Raw genomic sequence first — 22386 nt, 5'->3', positions numbered from 1 at the left:
TGTATGGTTGTAAGAAATGGCTGTGTGCAGGAGAACAGCGCAGGGTTAGATCAATTGAGAATTTTTCATAACGCAGAGAAAGTAACCCCCACTTTTTAAGAGAACTGAGCACACCCACATTTAGATACACATACGCAAATTCATCTACAAAAAGCAAGGAAAGAAAAGCTGAGGGCAGAGTAAAAGTATAAAAAATGGGTAAGGAGGCAGACATTGCATGGGTTGGTGAATGGGTCTGGTGCTGAAATTAAAAGTTGCTGGTGTTTTCAAAGGAAGATGGGAGACAAAAAGAGTGAGGGGTGGGGGAGAGAAACAGAGAGAAAGACAGAGATACAGAGAGACAGACAAAAAAAAGAGGGAGAGAGAGAGAGGAACAGAAAGTTGGTTGCTCAGTGAAATGATCACTGAATGGTGGAGCTGAAGGCAGAAACCCATTCCGTTTGTGTTTTCTTTGAACCAATTTCAGTACTATACAATATCCATAGGATAGGGCTACTCCCAAAAAGCAAGTTAATCGAATTTGTCTTAAGCGGTGGAAGCAGGGGGGATGGACTAAATGATCTCATGAAGTCCCCTCCAACTCTTTAGATTCTGTGATTCGGTAATTGACCAATAAGAATTTTGATGGCCACGTCAAGTCCAGTATCATGGAAGGTATACTGAAATGGAGTGGAAAGAGGTGGTAGAGCAGTGGATGGAGCAGCAGACCTGAATAGTCTCAGGGACCTTCCCCACAGGACATTGGCAGGAGCTCTGTGCTGTGGGCAGGGCCTGCTTCAGACAGTAAGAAAGGGAAAAAGTTCCCTCAGAGAGGCTTGAAACTGGGACAGCAACTTGCTTCTTGACCTACTCAAGATGGCCACCATCTGAGACCAGACTTTAGAAAGGTGGCTGCCATGCATGCACCAGTGCTCCCCTGCCCTCTGGCCCTCCAGCTCTCTCTGATGTTGCACATGCCTGGCAGGCATCGTGGTTTCATTTTGACAGTGTTCCTTCCTCCCTCCTCCCCTTCCTAGTAGCAACAATAGTTTTGTTAAGTGCTTACTGTGTGCAGAGCACTGACCTAAGTGCTGGGAGAAAAACACACAAATGAGAGGCAGCATAGCCTAGTGGATAGAGCGTGGGCCTGGGAGACAGAAGGACCTGAGTTCTAATTCAGGCTCCACCACTTATCTGCTGTGTGAGGAAGTCACTTGGTTTGTCTGTGCCTTATTTACCTCCTCTGTAAAATGGCAGTTAAATACTGTGAGCCCTATATGGGACATAGACTATCCCAAACCTTAGCACGGTGCCTGGTGCATCGTGAGAGCATAACAAGTACTAAATAAATAGATAAAATAATAAATGAATACTAAATAAAAAAAATAAAGATAGTCCCTGTCCAATCATCTGAATGGCCTTCTGACGTCCCTCCTAACGTTCCTTGGAATAGACACATCTCTGCCAAGGTTTGATTTAAAATTTTGATATTAAAATATTACAGGATCTCTGATTCCCTTCCCTTCAGCCCACTCTCCTTCCATTTCCCAGCGTCCCATGTCTCAGAAGATTTGGGGCTCCCAGGGGCTATTGGCTGCAAGCCACAGCAGCAGTGTCCTGGGACTTGTAATAATAATAATAATAATAATAATAATAATAATAATAATATTTGTTAAGCAATTACCATGTGCCAGGCACCATACTAAGCACTGGGGTTGATTCAAACAAATTGAGTTAGTAATAACTGTGGTATTTGTTAAGCACTTACTATGCACCAGATATTGTACTAAGCTCTGGGTTGGAGTCCCTGTCCCACATGGGGCTCTCAGTCTCAATCCCCATTTTACAGATGAGGTAACCGAGGGACAGAGAAGTGAAGTGACTTATCCAAGATCTTACAGCAGACAAGTGTCAGAGTTAGTATTAGAAGTCATGATCTTCTGAGCCCCAGGCCTGTGCTCTATCCACTATCCCATGTTGCTTGTGTATGTCCCATGCCCACCTTCTGTTCTCACAGCCCTCCTGTTTCTGTCTCCTCCATGGCCGGAGTGTGGGTGAGCTGCAGAGGGGTACCATCCTGACTGAACAGTGGGGACACCTGATGGAGAGGAAGATGCCTGGGTTCATCCCAGGCACAGGGAGGTACCAATAATTAACCTGGGACCTATAACAGGGTCTCTAGCATACCCAATCAGTCCTATTACGTGCTAATTATCCCATTTAGGGGGCAACTGTAGTTTCTTCCATGACCAATCCTCCAGTCCCTTCTCTGCCACTGCTTCAGTAAAATCTCCTGCTGATTGAGAGCTCACCTCCTCCAGGAGGCCTTCCCAGACTGAGCCCCCTTTTTCCTCTCCTCCTCCCTATCCCCCCCACCCTACCTCCTTCCCCTCCCTACAGCACTTGTATATATTTGTACAGATTAATTACTCTATTTATTTTACTTGTACATATTTACTATTCTATTTATTTTGTTAATGATGTGCATGCAGCTATAATTCTATTTGTTCTGACGATTTTGACACCGGTCCACATGTTTTGTTTTGTTGTCTGTCTCCTCCTTCTAGACTGCGAGCCCGTTGTTGGGTAGGGACCATCCCTATATGTTGCCGACTTGTACTTCCCAAGCGCTTAGTACAGTGCTCTGCACACAGTAAGTGCTCAAAAAATATGATTGAATGAATGAATGAATGATTTGAGGCTGGGCAGGAAGGGTGTTGGTACGGAATGAGGAAGGTGCTGACCCTGTGGACCAGGGTCTGCCTGTTGGCAGATGCAGCAATGGGATCATCCACATTACTGCAAGCAATGTGCCTACCAACTCTGCTACAATGTATTCTCCCAAGTGCTTAGTAGAGTGTCCTGTGCAGAGTAAGCACTCCGTAGATTTGATTGATTGATTGATGATGTTCTGTGCTCAGTGTGACACGAGTGCATAGTGTGGCTCAGTGGAAAGAGCCCAGGCTTGGGAGCCAGAGGTCATCAGTTCTAATCCCAGCTCTGCCACATGCCTGGTGCATGACCTTGGGCAAGTCACTTAACTTCTCTGAACCTCAGTTACCTCATCTGTTAAAATGGGGATTAAGACTGTGAGCCCCACGTGGGACAATCTGATCACCTTGTATCCCCACCAGCTCTTAGAACAGTGCTTTGCACATAGTAAGTGCTTAACAAATGCCATCATTATTTAGTCATTCATTCAATCGCAGTTACAAAATGCTTACTGCGTGCAGAGCAGCCTCTCGTGACACCTGATGGGGTGGCACCTCTGGCCTCAGGGTGGCCCGAGACTGTGAGCCCCACGTGGGACAACCTGATCACCTTGTATCCCCACCAGTGCTTAGAACAGTGCTTTGCACATAGTAAGTGCTTAACAAATGCCATCATTATTTAGTCATTCATTCAATGGCAGTTACAAAATGCTTACTGCGTGCAGAGCTGCCTCTCGTGACGCCTGATGGGGTGGCACCTCTGGCCTCGGGGTGGCCCGTCGCCTGGATTCAGCCCCGGCTGCAGGGAAGCAGAGTGCCAAAGAGATGGTGGAAAGTTGCCCTAGGGAGACCTGAATGATGGAATGGGTTGGGGATTGCCAGGCCGGCTCTGGGGCAGTGGTCCTGCTCAGTGAAGGCCTCTGCTCTGTTCTCCTCCCAAAGCCAAGGGTTTCTGGCAGGGGTACTCTCTGGGCAGATCCCCTGCAGCTGCTACTCCTGTTGCCTCTGTACAGCTCCCCTCCCTGGCTCCCCTGACCTCTTTGTGCACCCTCTTTCCGTGGTGTGTCCACCATTCCCTTCCCTCTCCCCAGCCCCCGGGACTTTGCTGCTCAGAAAGGTGAGGGAGAGAGGGCATTTTGGCACTGCAATAATGGGTAGGATTTCCCTGCAGCCGATTAGTCCTCAGGTCCTAGCACTGATTCCTCATGGTTTGGGTTGGGTGAACTGTCAGGGTGCTAGCCTGTAGCTCTGGGTGCGCTGAAGAGCGAGGACCCGGCTCGGACTACAGATGGAGCTTGGAGCTATCCATAGGGTCCATCATCCTGAACTGGGCTCTCCCGGAGGAGGAAGATACTGCCAATAATAATTGTGAGATTTGTTAAGTGTTTACCATGTGCTCAGCATAGTCCTGAACACTGTGGTTGGTACAGGATAATCAAATTGGACATGGTCCCTGTCCCACACAAGTCTCACCGTCTAAGTGAGGGGAGAAATGGGAGTCGAATTTCCACTTTACAGATGAGGAAACTGAGGCACAGCGAAGTCAAATGAGTTTCCCAAGGAACCATAACAGGCAAGTGGTGGTGCTGGTATTTAGAAACCAGATCCTCTGATTCCTAGTCTTGTGGTCTTTTTACTAGTCCATGCTGCTTCTCCTAAGCTCTCCTGGCTGAAAGGGCTGCCGGAGGGAAAAATGGGTGGTCCAGAGAGAGGTGGGGCTGAATCAGGACTGATTTTTTTCTCGCATCAGTAGAATTTTGTCCAGATGTAAGCTTTCTGTGGGCAGGGAATGTGTCTACCTATTCTATAGTATTGTACTCTGCCAAGCGCTCAATATAGTTCTCTGCACACAGGGAGTGCTCAATAAATGCCATTGATTGAATGACTGATTGGATGAATCACCACTACCCTTTGCGTGCTCTCCCCCAACTTCCCAGAATCCTTTCTCCCTGAAGGGGAAGGATTCTCACTTGGGGAGGGGTGCAGATGCGACATAAGAGGAATACATAGGCATTCTGTAGGAACCTGTATTTTTTCCTCTTCTCCATTTCCCATCCCACCCTTCTCCCTTCCACATTCCTACTCTGTTTTCCTCTCATCTCTTTCCCCCTGCATTAGGTCCTTCCCTCTAATTTGCCAAAGCTCATTTGCCACTGAACTTGCTAATCCAAGGACAGAGGGAAATCCAGAACAAGCCCCACTTGAGCTCTGTCTGTGGCTCAGCCAATGCCAATGTACCCTCTGTAAACTGAGGCCAATGGCAGATATCTTAGTAACAGGCACCAAAATATTATGGTGAAAATGGCAGAAAAGAGGAAAAACTATCGGTCCCCTTCTCTGATGGGTATGCACACGACAACAGATACTTCTTTCTTGTTGGCAACTCTTATTCGGCCACCTAGCAATCTTGTGTGTTAGATGCTTATCTCTAAGTCTGCTTATTAGACTGTGCCTTTTACTGACTGCTGTCTTGGAGTGGGGAGTATGTTCAGCTATCTGAGCTCAGATATAATGAAAAGGAAGAATGACTCAAAAAATAAATTAACCTTGCAAGAAAGTAGCTAAGGCGGATAGATGCCTCAGAAAACTTCCCCATATCGAAGATATAGATGTAATTGGAATTTTGTGGGAGGATATATGTGAGTAGAGAAGGAAAAATCAACGATTGCATGATAAGCATAATTTCACCTGAAACATACTTAATGAGACAAAGAGAAACAATCTTCAGGTGAAGTTTTTTCCTTTTTTTCCACCTTTTTTGTCCAACTCTCCCTCTTCCTCCTCCTTCTCTTTCCTTTTTACCCCATTCTCCTCCTGTCTTACTTTCCTGTAGCTCTATGTCTCTTTCCTTTTTACCCCATTCTCCTCCTGTCTTACTTTCCTGTAGCTCTATGTCCATTATGTTGAACTCCTCTTCCTTCTATTTCTGTTGCTGTTATTAAAACCTCTTCCTGCTGCTGGGACACCCAAGTTCTGTTTACACTCAGCTCTTTTTTTCCTTTTTATGGTATTTTTAAGTGCTTACTATGTGCCAGGGGCCTTACTAAGCACTGATAAGCTAATTAGTTTGGATCCAGTCCATGTCCTATGCGGAACTCACAGTCTTAATCCCCATTTTTCAGATGAAGTAACTGAGGCATGAAGAAGTGAAGTTATTTGCCCAGAGTCACACAGCAGACACATGCCAGAGTGAAAATTAGAGTCCAGGTCCTTCTGATTCCAGGTCTGTGCTCTATCCACTAGGCCACATTGCTTCTCAGATTTCTTGTGCTTTGGCTGCTTCTTAAGGAGCTGGTTTCACCCCCGTGCCAGTCATTGGGGTCTGAGCACTGGTGCTGATCCAAAACAGCAGTGGGGAGGGAGGGGAACTTCTCCAGCAACAACCCTAACAGAATGCCTTACTCCCTTCCATGAGAGAGTGGAAGGAAGACTCATCAGATTCACAGATGGTCCTAGACTGGGTGGAATTGCTAACTCTTGGGAGAGGGAAATAAAATTCAGTGTGATCTTGATAAATGAGAAAACTGGCCCTACAAAAAGCATGGATTGTAGTAGGGCCAAGTGTCATCTGGCACTGGACACTTTAGGGATTCCCAGTCCTTACAGGAAAGACATGACAAGCACAAGTCTATCAGAAAAACAAAAACACAGTCAATCTATTGATAGTATTTGCTGAGCACTTAGCTCAGAGCATGGTACTAAGTGTCTGGGAGAATGCAGCAGAGTTGGTAGACACAGAGTAGATGGAAGTTTACAATCTAGCAGGGGAGACAGACTCTAAAATTTATTAGAGGAAGGGGGATGCAACAAAGTTTAAAGACATGTACATAAATCTGTGAGGAAGTGGAGTGAGAAACTAAGGGTTTAGGAGATGGTGACTCATGTTTGATTAGCTTCTAACTACCCCTGCACTTAGTACAGTGCTGGCACATAAAAAGCGCTTAAAAAATACCACGAAAAATCCCCCATTAAAGTAACTCAGTAGGGAGTAGCTTGGCTTAGTGGATAAATCATGGTCCTGGGAATCAGAAGGACCTGGATTCTGATCCCAGCTCTGCCACACGTCTGCTCTGTGATGTTGGGCAGGTCACTTGAATTCTCTGTGTCTCAGTTATCTCATCTGTAAAATGGGGAAAAGACTGTGAGCTCTAGGTGGGACAGGGACTGTGTACAACCTAATTACTTGTGTCTACCCCAGTGTTTAGAACAGTGCTTGGCATACGGTAAGTGCTTAACAAGTACCATAATTATAATTATTATTAATAAATAGGATGGGGAGAAGAGAGATTAAACAGAGATGACTTACTGGGGGTTATGATATTTTAGTAGATTTATTTTAGTAGTCTACCAGATGTGAAGGGGGAGGGAGGGTGTGAGCAAGTGGTACGCACTAGAGAAAGAAATAAGAGTGAGGCAGAGTTGATGTTAAAGGAGCAAAGTATGTGGGCTGGTTTGTAGTGGGAGAGGAGACAGTTAATATTATTTATTAATAATGATAATAGCATTTATTAAGCATTTACTATGTGCAAAGCACTGTTCTAAGTGCTGGGGAGGTTACAAGGTGATCAGCTTGTTCCACGGGGGGGTCACAGTCATCATCCCCATTTTACAGATGAGGGAACTGAGGCCCAGAGAAGTGAAGTGACTTGCCCAAAGTCACACAGCTTACAATTGGCGGAGCCGGGATTTGAACCTCTGACTCCTCAGCCCGTGCTCCTTCCACTGAGCCACACTGCTTCTCCAAGATTTGAGTGCTTACTATGCGCATAGCACTGTACTAAGAGCTTGGGTGAATGCAATATAACAGTTTAATATGCACATTCCCTGTCTACAATGAGCTTACAGCCTGAGAGGGAGACAGACACTAATATAAATAAAATTAAAGACATATACATAAGTATGGTGGGGCTCGGAGGGCAGATGAATAAAGGGAGCAATACAGGATGAACCAGAAGAGAGTGGAAGAAAAGGAAAAGAGGGCTTAGTTAGGGAAGGCCTCTTGGAGGAGATGTGCTGTCAATAATGCTGAAGTGGGGGTGAGTAATTGTCTGTCGATTTGAGGAGGGAGGGCGTTCCAGGCCAGAGGCAGGACGCAGGTGAGAGGTTGGCAGTGAGATAGAGGAGATCATCATCATCATCATCATCATCAATCGTATTTATTGAGCACTTACTATGTGCAGAGCACTGTACTAAGTGCTTGGGAAGTACAAATTGGCAACATATAGAGACAGTCCCTACCCAACAGTGGGCTCACAGTCTAAAAGGGGGAGACAGAGAACAAAACCAAACATACTAACAAAATAAATAGAATAGATATGTACAAATAAAATAGAGTAATAAATATGTACAAACATATATACATATATACAGGTGCTGTGGGGAAGGGAAGGAGGTAAGATGGGGGGATGGAGAGGAGGACGAGGGGGAGAGGAAGGGGCTCAGTCTGGGAAGGCCTCCTGGAGGAGGTGAGCTCCCAGTAGGGCCTTGAAGGGAGGAAGAGAGATAGCTTGGCAGATGGGCAGAGGGAGGGCATTCCAGGCCCGGGGGATGACATGGGCCGGGGGTCGATGGCGGGACAGGCAAGAGCGAGGTACGGTGAGGAGATTAGCGGTGGAGGAGCGGAGGGTGCAGGCTGGGCTGTAGAAGGAGAGAAGGGAGGTGAGGTAGGAGGGGGCGAGGGGATGGACAGCCTTGAAGCCCAGGGTGAGGAGTTTCTGCCTGATCGAGGTATAGTGAGAAGGTTAGCATTAATGGAATGAAGAATGTGGGCTGGGTTGTAGTAGGAAAAAAGCAAGGTGAGATAGGAGGGGACAAGGTGATTGAGTGCTTTAAAGCTGATTGTGAGGAGCTTCTGTTTGATGGGGGAGGTGGACGGGCAACCACTAGAGTTTCTTGAAGAGAGGTGAAACATAGCCTGAATGCTTCTGTAGAGAAATGGTCCAGACGGCAGAGAGCATATGTTGTCAGAACAGCTGATTGAGGATCTTCAAGCCGCTGTTCAGGAGTCTTTGAGGGTCACAGTCAACCACACAGTGAATGCGAGTCAGCATTATATTTCTGGAATATAGACTGTAGAGAATGTAGAAAAGCTCTCTGATCTAGTGAAAGGAGCATGAGCCTGAGAGTCAGAGGTCTTGGGTTCTAATCCCAGTTCTACCACTTGTTTGCTGTGTGACCTTGGGCAAGTCACTTGCCTTCTCTGTGTGTGAAGCAACGTGGCTCAGTGGAAAGAGCCCGGGCTTTGGAGTCAGAGGTCATGGGTTCGAATCCTGGCTCTGCCACTTGTCAGCTGTGTGACTTTGGGCAAGTCACTTCACTCAGCGTGGCTCAGTGGAAAGAGTGTGGGCTTTGGAGCGCGGGCTTTGGAGTCAGAGGTCATGGGTTCAAATCTCGGCTCCGCCAGTTGTCAGCTGTGTGACTTTGGGCAAGTCACTTGACTTCTCTGGGCCTCAGTAACTCATCTGAACAATGGGGATTAAAACTGTGAGTCCCCCCTGGGACAACCTAATCACCTTGTAACCTCCCCAGTGCTTAGAACAGTGCTTTGCACATAGTAAGCGCTTAATAAATGCCATTATTATTATTATTATTGTTATTATTCTCTGAGCCTAAATTCCTTCATCTGTAAAATGGGGATTAAGACTGTGAGCCCCATGTGGGACAACCTGATCACTTTGTAACCTCCCCAGCACTTGGAACAGTGATTTGCACATAGTAAGTGCTTAATAAATACCATTATTATTATTACCTGATCTATAAAATAGGAATTAAATCCTCCTCCCTCCAATTTAGAATGTGAGTCTTATGTGGGACAGGGACTGTGTCTAACATGATTAATTTATATGTACCCCAGAATTCGGAACAATCCTTGGCCCATAGTAAGCATTTAACAAATATCAACAACTATGTATTAGTGGAAATATGACAAACTAGGGCCAGGAGGTGATCCTTTTGCTACATCTGTATTTTTAAGAAACCTGTTAGAGCATCAGGCTTCATTTTGGTGATTGCCCTTTACAGGAAGAATGAGTAACTGGAGTGGGTCCACAAGAGAGCAACCAAAATGAGGAAAGCCCAATCTTTGAGGATGGGCAATAAAAACTTGTGGGTGGTTGATCCTAGGGAAGAGGTTAAGAGGGTGACCTCAATACCTTCAAGGATATGGAAGGATTTGATGGAGAGCCCGGTGTGGACTCAACAAGAGGAAACAGTTTTAAATGAGATTTTTTTAATGGTATTTTAAAGTGCTTACTATGTGCCAGGCACTATACTAAGTGCTGGGGTAAATAGAAGCTAATCAAATTGCACACAGTCCATGTCTCACATGGTGCCACCAGACCTTATCCCCATTATATACATGAGATAAATGAGTCACTGATAAGTGACGTGACCTGCCCAGGTCACACAGAAGATAAGTTGCAGAGTGAGAATTAGAACCCAGGTTCTTCAGACTCCCAGGAGCATGCTCTTTCCACTGGGCTATATTGCTTCTCACAGGGCAAAATTATGTGACTGCCAGGACCGCAGAGTTTCCATCTCAAAGGGCTTGAAAAAGAAAACAAACTGATTTGAATAGTGATTTTATCACTGATCTGGAAGCAGAGAGTGCAGTAATCAATCATATTTATTGAGAGCTTATGGTGTGTAAAGCACTGTAATAAGAACTTTGTAAAATACAACAGAGTTGGCAGACATGTCCCTGCCCACAGTGAGTTCACATTCTAGAAGTAGACATTAATACAAATGAATAATAATAATAATTGTGGTATTTGCTAAGTGCTTACTATGTGTCAGGCACAATACTAAATTCTGAGGTGAACTGTGTTGGATTAAGTCCCTGTACCATGTGGGGTTCACAGTCTTAATTCCCATTTTCCCAGATAAGGTAACTGAGACACAGAGAAATGAAGTGACTTAACCAAGGCCACATAGTAGAAAAGAGCCAGAGCTGGGATTAGAATCCATGCTGTTCTGATTTCCAGGCCCAGCCTCTAGCCACTAGGCAATGCTGCTTCAATGTATTCATTCACTCATTCAATCATATTTATTGAGCATTTACTGTGTGCAGAGCACTGTACTAAGTGCTTGGGAAGTACAAGTTGGCAACATATAGAGATGGTCCCTACCCAACAGTGGGCTCATTATGGCTAGGTACCTAAATGCTGTGGGGCTGAGGATGGGTTGAATAAAGGGAGTAAATCCAAGTTCAAGAGTGATTCAGAAGGGAGTGGGAGGAGAGGAAATGAGGACTTAATCTGTGAAGCCCTCTTGGAGGAGATGTGCTTTCAATAATGCTTTGAAGGTGGGGAGAGTGATTGTCAGATGGTAAGAGGTTGGCAGCGAGATAGATGAGGGCAGGGTACAGTGAGTAGGTTGGTATTAAGGGAGCGAAGTGTGCAGGCTGGGTTGTAGTAGCAGGGGCAAGGTGATTGAATGCTTTAAAGCAAATAAGGAGTTTATGGTTGATGTGGACATGGGTGGGCAACCCCTCTAGGTTCTTATGAATGGGGAAATATGGAATGAATATTTTTGAAGAAAAATGATCCAGGCCACAGAGTGAAATATGGACTGGAATGGGGAGAGACAGGAGGCAGGGAAGTCAGCAAGGAGGATGATATAGTAATCAAGGCAGGATAGGATAAGTACTTGGATTAATGTGGTAGCAGTTGGGATGAAGAGGGAAGGGTGGATTTAGCGATGTTATGAAGGTAATACTAAGATTTATGAGACAGGAAGGATGATGGTGCTGTGTACAGTGAAAGACACGGGGAGGACAGGGTTTGGATGGGAAGATAAAGAGTTCTGTTTTGGACATGTTAAGTTTGAGGTGTCAGTGAAACATCCAAGTAGAGATGTTCTGAAGGTAGGAGGAAATGCTAGACTGCAGAGAAGGAGAGAGATCAGGGCTTGAGATGGAGATTTGGAGATTATGTGCAGAATGATGGTAGTTGAAGCCATAGAAATCTATAAATGAATGAGTTCTCCAAGGGAGTGGGTGTAGATGGAGAGTAGAAGGGGACTCAGAACTGAACCTAGAGGGACTACCACATTTAGGGGGTGGAAGGCAGAAGGGTGACCCATGAAAGAGACTGAAAATGAGTGGCCAAGAGAGATAGGAGCAAAATCAGGAGAGGTTAGCATCAGTGAAACCAAGGATAGATAATGTTTTGAGGAGAAGGGGGGTGGCTGACATTGCTGAAGGCAGCTGAGAGTTGGAAGATTAGGATGGAGTAGAGGCCTTTGAATTTGGCAAGAAAGAGTTCATTGGTGTCCTTTGAGAGGGTAATATCTGTGGAGTGAAGGAGGTAGAAGATTTGAGGGGGGGTAATCAAGGAGAAAATGGGAGGAAAGGAACTGGAGACAATGGGTGTGGCCAACTTGCTCAAGGAGTTTGGAGAGGAATGGTAGGAGGAAGTTAGGGAGATAACTGGAAAGAGCTGTGGGATCAAGGGAGAGTTTTTTAGGATAGGAGAGAATGGAGCATGATTGAAAGCAATGGGGAAAACATCATTGGAGAGTGAAAAGTTGAAGATGAGAGTCAAGGAGCGGAGAAAGGAGGGGGCAAGTGCTTTAAGGTGAGAAGTGATGGCATTGGAGGTACATGTAGAGGGGGGTATTTTGAGAGAAGGCAGGAGATCTCTGAAGATATTGCTGGGAAAGATGGGGGAGTTGAAGTTGGGGCAGGAGGAGGGAGGGACTGGAGAAGGGCAGGGGAGATTTTAGGGATATAATGCCTGATGGTTTCAATTTTATCAATTAAGTATATGGCCAAGTCATTAGGAGCAAGAGATGAGGTGGGGGAAAGGTGGGGGAATGAGAGGTTTGATGTGGGAGTTATACATCTAGATCAACTGGTGAGGGCAATGGAGTCACTAAGAATGGAGAAATAATTTTGCTCGGCAGAGGAGAGGGCAGGGTTAATGCGTGCAAGGCTGAATTTTAGATGGACGGGGTCAGCATGATATCTAGATTTCTGTCAACACTGTCGCTCGTGCACAGAAGCGGACTGGGGAAGTGATCTAGCACTGTGGATTAGTGGTATGAGATTGATGAAGGGATAGGGGAGCTAGTAAGTTGAGTTCGGTAGAGAGGGTGATATTCACGATGTCTGGTTGTCAAGGGAAGTAGTTTGGGTATAGAGACTAAATGGGGCCTGATGACGAGAAAATTGGATGGGGTCAAAAAATCAGCGGTCTCTGGGGGGGGAACAAGACAGATTTGCGGGGAGGAGGCGTGTGGGAGAGAAGCTAGGTGAGGAGGTTGTGGTCAGAAGGATTTCAGTGTTGGTAAGGCATGATAGATACTATCTCAAGGACACCTCCTTTATGATTCTATTTTACCCTAAAGTTACCTTTGGTTTTGAGAGAGAAAGGTCATGGGCTACATCTTTTTATATCTTGACTTTGAACCAGCATTCTGTGCTATGTCACACTCAGGAAATTCAAAAGCTTAATCTTTTTTGCTGATTGTTCCACAGTGCCTTTATTATAACAATTGAATGTAACCCTGATAGGATTATCTTCTAAGCAAGTAAATACAAAGCGCATTTATGGAAATGCAAATCAACATCTAGTCCAGTAACTCCATTTGCTGGATGTAGGGCTGCTACAGTTTTCAAAGAAGTATAATTAAGCTGAAATTCATGCAAACAGCAAATTGAAATTAAGGAAAATTCACTTATCTGTGTTTTGTTTTAAAAAGAACCTTGGGCTAAACAATTCAAACCAAGGTAAACAATATGTACGAAGGAAGCTTCTTCCCCACACAATAGGAGTGGAAAGTGAGTAATGTCACTAGGAAAGTGTTCTGTAAGAGTATGAGAGCAAAAATTTGCAAAAGGCTGAAAAAGGGTCATGGTAAGTATGAGAAAACTATGTACAAAGGAAAATGAAATCACAACTGTACCCATGAACTTCCAGTGGGAGAAAGGAATTTCAGCCCAGTGGATTTTAGTGTAACAATACAGACTGTATTACTGGCACAGTTGGTTATATAAGTGTCTTAATTCAAGAAAGCTATTTATTCAATACCTCTCTGGGCTAAAAGAATGATTGTGGTGTAGAGCTAATCTAGTTGCTGCTGAATTTATAGCCAACAAATTATTGTTACACTTGGTGCAATACAACTGAGCTGTTGGTTGATCTTGAGGTAAGTTATTAAGGGCTTCATGGGCCACTCAGCTCATATATTTTCTGTGATTTCATGGCTTCCTGCAGTCAGTGGAGTTTGAATCTTGAGTAATCATATCAGCAGGGTCTTTGTAGTCAGGGTAGTAGTTGCAGCAAGTTATACTCTTGATTGAGTGTTCACTTAATGCAGTGCACTGCAGTAATAATAATAGCATTTATTAAGCACTTACTATGTGCAAAGCACTGTTCTAAGCACTGGGGAGGTTACAATGTGATCAGGTTGTCCCACGGGGGGCTCACAGTCTTAATCCCCATTTTACAGATGATGTAACAGGCCCAGAGAAGTTAAGTGACTTGCCCAAAGTCATACAGCTGTCAATTGGCGGATTTGGGACTTGAACCCATGACCTCTGACTCTAAAGCCCGCGCTCTTTCCCCCAAGCCATGCAGCAGTAGGTGCTTGGGAAGTAGGGCAAAGGGGAGTACACTTTCTCTTTCCACCAGGACATAACAGATATTTACAATACAGTCTCTGAGTTTAAATTCCCCCCAAAGAAAATCACCATACTCCAACACATGGACCCTTGTCACTCAGGCAACCCCCTGCCCAGTGATGAAGACAGCAGTGACCATTCATCTAAGCCCTGTTGATCTGTACTATCAATCACATTTACTGAGCCCTTACTGTATGCAGAGCACAGTACAGAACACTTGGGAGAGTCCCCTATAACAGTTGGTAGAGCAGTTGCCTGCCCACAACAAGCTTACACTCTGCCAGGCAGAGTCAGGATTCCAATGATCCATTGGCGCTGTGAGGGAAATTCATTCTGATCCAGAGTCCTCTGATCCAGTGTGGCCTAGTGGGAAGAGCATAGGCCTGTGCATGTGCACAGGACAAGGTTCACACTGATATCCGATGAAAGTGCACATGGTGCAAGACATGTTTAGGTTACTTTTAATAATAATAGTAATAATAATAATAACAATAATAAATAATGGTATTTGTTAAGTGATGTGTGCCAGTTTTGTTAAGTGATGGGTTTGGACACAGTCCCTGTCTTAGGTAGGGCTCACAGTCTCACTCCTTTTACAGATGAGGTAACTGAGGCACAGAGAAGTGAAGTGACCTGCCCAAGGTCACACAGCAGACAAGTGGAGGAGTCAGGATTAGAACCCATGACCTTCTGACTCCCAGGGCCGTGCTTTATCCACTATACCTTGCTGCTTCTCTAGTTTTAATAAGTAGATTCAAAATAGGGAAGTATACTCACATCCTACAGAGTGCAGGGAGACGCCAACAACTGCACAGGAGGATCAGTCTCTGGGAAAGTGGTGTCTGGACTGTACTAAATGCTGGGGAGAGTACAACAATAAACAGACATTGCCTGCCTAAAATGAGCTTAGTCAGCCAACATCCTAGTAGATAAAGCCCTTCCACAAATATCAACAAGGAGGGATGCCACATATTGGTATAGGGAGAGGGGTCTGGTGCACTTCAGTGGACCAAGTGTAAGAGTGCTTTTAAATCAATTGATACAGTAGTATGATCCACCCCAGCATGACAGGAGTGTAGTTGGAATGCAAAGATTCATTTATTCAATTGTGTTTGAGACTTACTATCTGCAGAGCACTGTACTACTCAGGAAAGCACAGTATAACAAGCAGATATATTGCCTGCCCACAACTCGCTTACAGTCAGCCAACATCGTAGTGGATAGAGCCTTTACACAAATATCAATAAGGGGGAGACACCGCATATTGTTATAGGGAGAGGGGTCTGGTTCACTTTACCCTTTGTTCTCTAAATTCTTGCACGGCCACTGCAGCTGCATCCCCTGGGGCACTCCCAACATTTGCAGTCCTCAAGAGAACTGGGACCATTATGACCAGTAGCCAGACTTGGACTTGGTAGGTCCCACCCCCCACCTACATTTTAAGCCTTTTTGCCTTAACTCTTCTGTGACCGATGCCTACATTCCACCCCTGGGGCCTCCACCAGTTCACCATAAGCGGATGGTCATCACTCGAGAAGACCCTGTGGAGGCCAACTGGCCAGTTCATCAGGATCTGCACAAGATGATGCACCGTGAACAGAAGCACAAACATACTGTCATGAGCTCCCGTTTCATACCAACCAGGACCTTCCTGGACCAGGGGAAACTCAGTGACACACAGGAGAAAAACCACACCTCTGATCACCAAGGTTACTGTGAAAAGCAAAGGAGTGACACATACATACACTCACTCCATCACCCAAGGGTCCAATATGAGTCTATGGTCAAAGGAGCCCGTTCTGCCAATGCTTCTTCTTTCTGCTTCCAACTGCTCCTCTCCTGCTGCTCCTGCACAGTTTCAGTGGGGTCTTTTTGTGCCTCAAATCAACTGCCTTTTATCTGGCTTAGGTGTGGCTCTACGTGGCAGTCATTGTTGGTCGAGGCCCATTAACTGGGTAGAAGAGGGAGAGAAAGCCCTGCCTCCCTCCATGCTCCAACCCACAATCAGCTGCCTCGAGTAAAGCCCATCAGTGCCTTTGCAAAGTTTCTGCCTTGCTGTTCACAGGATCACAGTCAGTCACCAGAAAGGCAGTTTACTGTGGCTCACCACATCCCACCCCTTGATCTCATCAGTCAACATTCATTCAGGGGTACAGTTGATGGGGGGGGGGGGGGGAATTTACATTAAGGTACACAGATGAGTGGTAATCAATATCACTATGAATCCCTTCAATAGGGATTACTACAAACTAGTAATACAATAATCCAGCAACTATGTAAACTATGTCACATGTGAGTGGTGATCAATATCACCCTCAGTTCCTTCAATAGGGACTTTTCTACACTAATAGTATAACAACACTGGGATGTAGGGTTTTCTCCATTTCTTCCTTTTCCTTTGGCTCTCCTATTTGACTGAGCAATAGCAAGACCAATAGGAGGGCAAAAGGATGGATCTGAGGAGAGTCCTCGCGTCCCCACAAAAGAATATGTGGGATTCTGCCCGTTGTTGGGTAGGGATGCTTCATATGTTGCCGATTTGTACTTTCCAAGCGCTTAGTACAGTACTTTGCACACAACAAGAGCTCAATAAATACGATTGAATGAATGAATTCACAAATTATTTCTATTACCCACAGATGTCAATGAACAGAAACCCACCAGTTTTACACTTTTCCCTCCCGACCCACACAGTTTCTTCTTCTATTTCGAGGATCATCTCCACCCAGACACTGATGTCCAAATCCTCTAGGGACCAGGTCTTCTGTTGGGAACACATCCTTTCCTTTTAATGGCTTGGACTCAAAACAGGTGCTCTGAGAAGCAGCTGAGCCCGGGGTCCTGTCTTAAAGACAATGTGTCCTGCTGGGCTAAAAATATAGGGAGTTATAATCTCAACCGATTAAGAACCCAGCATCATTCAGTAAAGCCATATTTTTGTACAGTTAGCTCCATATATTTATTGGCATATAGGCATATTCTCTCCCCCTCCCCACCACCCGAACCCCACTGATTTATTCCATGGTGAATCTCAAAAGCAGGGTTCTTTGCTCGAACTGTTCTTTACCTGGCCAGCAGTAAAAGGCGATAACCCTTTGTAGTTGAGATTCCCCTCCTAATTATTTCTTTTGCATTTTTACACCTTAGCTAATGCTTCCAATCAGGAGATCCATGTTTCACAATAAGGGAAGTTTTCATTTTTTTTATAGCATTTATTAAGCACTTACTATGTGCAAAGCACTGTTCTAAGCGTTTTCATTTGCTTGAGGGCGGTGCCTTACCTCAAATTTCCTCCCCCCAAAAAGTGATAACTCCTGAATTGTGGAGTTACTCAATTCCCACCTTAGGAATTTCACCATTCCCACCTTAGGAATTTCACCATGCACATTATGCATTCTGAAACCAATCCACCACCCTGGCCAATTCATTTAACCACACTTGCATCTACACTTTTACATAGACAACAAAATTAACACATTCACACAATCCCTTCGGTACCTGAAAATCGAACAGAGATGATTTCAGATTATCAGGGCAGGATACTTTTCTTCATCAGGGGTGGGAGCAGGTTTCAGTGCAAGAAGTCTGATTGGGTGCCTGTAACTCAAAATTTAGTCGTTAGTACAACTATAAACCAAAACATATGTCTGGAATCTCAGGAAAACTATTCTCGGGCTTTGATTCATGACCAACGGTCTCATCCTGAGCATTCCCAGGTGACTGGGAATCCTCCCTGCGGTCTCCCTAATTCACCCTGTCTCTTAGGTTTCCAGGCTAGGCCAGGGGGAGCAGAAGGAGAGAGTGCCTTAGGTCTTTGCTGCTTCTTACCTCAGTTTTTGTTTTCTTTTCTCCTCTTTCCTTGTGTTTGGGTCTGGAGAATTCCCTCTATCAATCAAATTTATTGAGCGCTTACTGTGTGCAGAGCACTGTACTAAGCGCTTGGGAAGTACAAGTTGGCAGCATATAGAGATGGTCCCTACCCAACAGTGGGCTCAGAGTCTAGAAGGGGGAGACAGAGAACAAAACAAAACATATTAACAAAATGAAATAAATAGAATAGATATGTACAAGTAAAATAGAGTAATAAATACGTACAAATGTATATACATATATACAGGTGCTGTGGGGAAGGGAAGGAGGTAAGGTGGAATGGATGGAGGGAGGGGAGGGGGAGAGGAAGGAGGGGGCTCAGTCTGGGAAGGCCTCCTGGAGGAGGTGAGCTCTCAGTAGGGCCTTGAAGGGAGGAAGAGAGCTAGCTTGGCGGATGTGGGGAGGGAGGGCATTCCAGGCCAGGGGGAGGACATGGGCCGGGGGTCGACGGCGGGACAGGCGAGAACGAGGCACGGTGAGGAGATTAGCGGCAGAGGAGCGGAGGGTGCGGGCTGGGCTGGAGAAGGAGAGAAGGGAGGTGAGGTAGGAGGGGGCGAGGGGATGGAGAGCCTTGAAGCCGAGAGTGAGGAGTTTCTGCCTGATGTGTAGGTTGACTGGTAGCCACTGGAGATTTTTGAGGAGGGGAGTAACATGCCTAGAACATTTCTGGACAAAGACAATCTGGGCAGTGGCGTGAAGTATGGATTGAAGTGGGGAGAGACAAGAGGATGGGAGATCGGAGAAGAGGCTGATACAGTAGTCCAGATGGAATAGGATGAGAGCTTGAACGAGCAGGGTAGCAGTTTGATGGAGAGGAAAGGGTGGATCTTGGAAATGTTGCGGAGATGAGACCAGCAGGTTTTGGTGACGGCTTGGATGTGAGGGGTGAATGAGAGAGCAGAGTCGAAGATGACACCAAGGTTGCGGGCTTGTGAGACGGGAAGGATAGTAGTGCCATCAACAGTGATGGGAAAGTCAGGGAGAGGGCAGGGTTTGGGAGGGAAGACAAGGAGTTCAGTCTTGGACATGTTGAGTTTTAGGTGGTGGGCAGGCATCCAGATGGAGATGTCCTGAAGGCAGGAGAAGATGCGAGCCTGGAGGGAGAGGGAAAGAGCAGGGGCAGAGATGTAGATTTGGGTGTCATCAGCGTAGAGTTGACAGTTGAAGCCGTGGGAGCGAATGAGGTCACCAAGGGAGTGAGTGTAGATCGAGAACAGAAGGGGACCAAGAACTGAACCTTGAGGAACCCGCACAGTAAGGGGATGGGAGGGGGAAGGAGGAGCCTGCAAAAGAGACTGATAATGAACGACCAGAGAGATAAGAGGAGAACCAGGAGAGGACGGAGTCTGAAGCCAAGGTTGGATAGCGTGTTAAGGAGAAGGGGGTGGTCCACAGTGTCGAAGGCATCTGAGAGGTCGAGGAGGATTAGGATAGAGTATGAGCATGAGCCTCTAATACTGAAGGGGGGAGCCCATCAATCTCTATTCTCTGTATTCCCAGTTCCAGGAGTTGGTGCCAGGCCATGTTGCAGTGTGGCTCAGAGCCTACATTCATTCAATCGTATTTATTGAGTGCTGTACTAAGTGCTTAGAAAGTACAGTACATGGAGGGGGTCCAGTCGACCTGCCAGAAAGTGCCCAACCCTGTCTGCTTCCCTTCTCTATGGTTACTATATGGACCCGGGAGGGAGGACGGGAAGCCTTCCCCCGTGCCATAAGCCAGAGCAGCATTTCGTCCAGCTCAGCCAGACGGTCTAATGCAGTGGCAATTGTGGCATCCTTCCTGAGTCGCGTTGGGCCATTTGCCAGGGTACTCCAAGAGGAGCTAGAGGCCAGTTGACCTATGCTCCTCAGTATTGCCTTCTTGAGGGGGGCTCCTTCAGCCTCTAGGTCAACCGCCCCCCCCCCCCCGCCCCCGGTTACAAGTGGGCTCCAGGTAGCCCACACTAAACCCAGGACATGCAATCTCTGTTGGGCCTCATCTAAGTCCTTCCATGGTTTGTGTGTAAGGGAACTCCCTGGGGCCCTCCTAGGTTCCCTTTAGTGCTGCCATCATCCCATTCCACAGGAAACCTGCATTAGCACGAAATGTCCTCATGGCTTTGCCCCCGAATCTACCCAAATCACCTACACCCTTGTCTTCCTTTTCAGTAAGGGTAAAGCCATTCCATGATCATAAATCCGGAGAAGCCACTCTGGTATGGGCTCTCCAGCTCTGTGGAATCGCTGCCCTAATTCAGCTAATTCCATTCCAGTAGAACCCCTTGAGACAGTAGTGGAGGAGTCCTCCTTCCAGGGTCTTGGTAACCACAACTGGGGCTACCCTTAAAGTGGGATCAGCTTCATCTCGTTTCTCATCGGACCAGATGTCCCCATTAACACTATCAGGATCACACCTACTTTAAACAATGGCATCTAACTGATCCTGGCTTATTTTCCCCAATTTAGTCTTCAGGTTAATCTCAGCTATTTCAATGGCATCAGTTGCAGCTTCTCTGGCTTCTTTAGCAATTGCCACATTATCAGAAGCAGGTGCTTGTGCCATTAGTAGGTTTCTCCCTATATAAAAAGAGTCTTCTATACACACTATTGCCAGCAGAACCATGCCCACAGTTAAGGGTTCCCTGTGGATAACAATATTAATTCATTCAATTGTATTTACTGAGTGCTTACTGTGTGCAGAACATTGTACTAAGCGCTTGGGAAGTACAAGTTGGCAACATATAGAGACAGTCCCTACCCAACACCAACATAGAGTCACCCAGAACTCCATGAGGGAGGTAAGAGAGATCAGGAGAAGGAAGAGTTGAGAGTTAGCAAGCCACAACACCAGAAACAACAGATCATAGTGACCAAGGTCCACAAATCCCATCCTCATTGCTATGTGTATCACAATAATAATAGTATGCGTTAAGTGCTTACTATGTGCAAAGCACTGTTCTAAGCACTGAGGAGGTTACAAGGTGATCACTTTGTCCCACGGGGGGCTCACAGTCAATCCTCATTTTCCAGATGAGGTAACCGAGGCACAGAGAAGTGAAGTGACTTGCCCAAAGTCACACAGCTGACAATTGGTGGAGCCGGGATTTGAACCAGTGACCTCTGACTCCAAAGACCAGGCTCATTCCATTAAGCCACACTGTTTGCCCACAATTCATACCAATCAGGATCTTCCTGGATAGGGCGAGCCTAGGTGACACATAGTAGAAGCCAAACCACACCTCTGATCACTAAGGTTACTGGGGAAAAGTTTTTTACTTAGTTTTACCAGTGTGCAAGAGAGTGACACATGCATACACTCACTCCACCATCCAAGGGGCCCAAATCACTTTCTGTCCAAAGGAAGCCATTGTGCCAATGCTTCTTCTTTCTGATTCCAAGTGCTGCTGCATTCTGCTCTTTCAAGTGCTGCTCTCCTGCTTCTCCAGCAGTTTCTGTGAGGCTTCAATGTGGCTTTTTTGTGCCTCAAAACAACCATCTTTTATCTAGCTTAGGCGTGGCAGCTGTGGCTCTATGTAGCAGTCATTGATTGACCCAGGCCCGTTACTGGACAGAAGAGGGAGAGAAAGCCCCGCCTCCCTCCAGGCTCTGCCCCCCACAGACCCGTAATCGCCTGCTTCAAGTAAAGCTCATCAGTACCTTTGCAAAATCGCTTCCTTCTTGTTTTTCATGGGATCACAGTCAGTCACTGAAAAGGCAGCTTATTGTGGGCTCACCACACATACCTGCGCCTTGACGCAGCGTGGCTCAGTGGAAAGAGCCCAGGCTTGGGAATCAGAGGTCATGGGTTCTAATCCCGGCTCTGTCACTTGTCAGTTGTGTGACTTTGGGCAAGTCACTTAACTTCTCTGAGGCTCAGTTCCCTCATCTGTAAAATGGGGATGAAGACTGTGAGCCCCACGTGGGACAATCTGATCACCTTATATCCTCCCCAGTGCTTAGAACAGTGCTTTGCACATAGTAATCACTTAACATATGTCATTATTATTATTATTATGATGGCACATAACACTGCCAGAAATATTTTAGCTTCCCAGTCACCAAACGGGCCTTGTAGCCACCCAGGGGTAGCACATGATTGCCGTCTCTTGGGCACCTGTTGCAGTATCGCTGCGTGGTGTTGGGTAAGAAGGGGCAACATCCACCACAAACATACTTCCCTCTTTTGCCAACAGAAGTAGTGTGAGAATCAGTGAGGCTTAGT

The sequence above is a fragment of the Tachyglossus aculeatus genome, chromosome 1 (assembly GCF_015852505.1).
Source record: "Tachyglossus aculeatus isolate mTacAcu1 chromosome 1, mTacAcu1.pri, whole genome shotgun sequence".
NCBI classification, from domain to species: domain Eukaryota; kingdom Metazoa; phylum Chordata; class Mammalia; order Monotremata; family Tachyglossidae; genus Tachyglossus; species Tachyglossus aculeatus.
Note: the sequence above shows the minus strand (reverse complement) of the source record.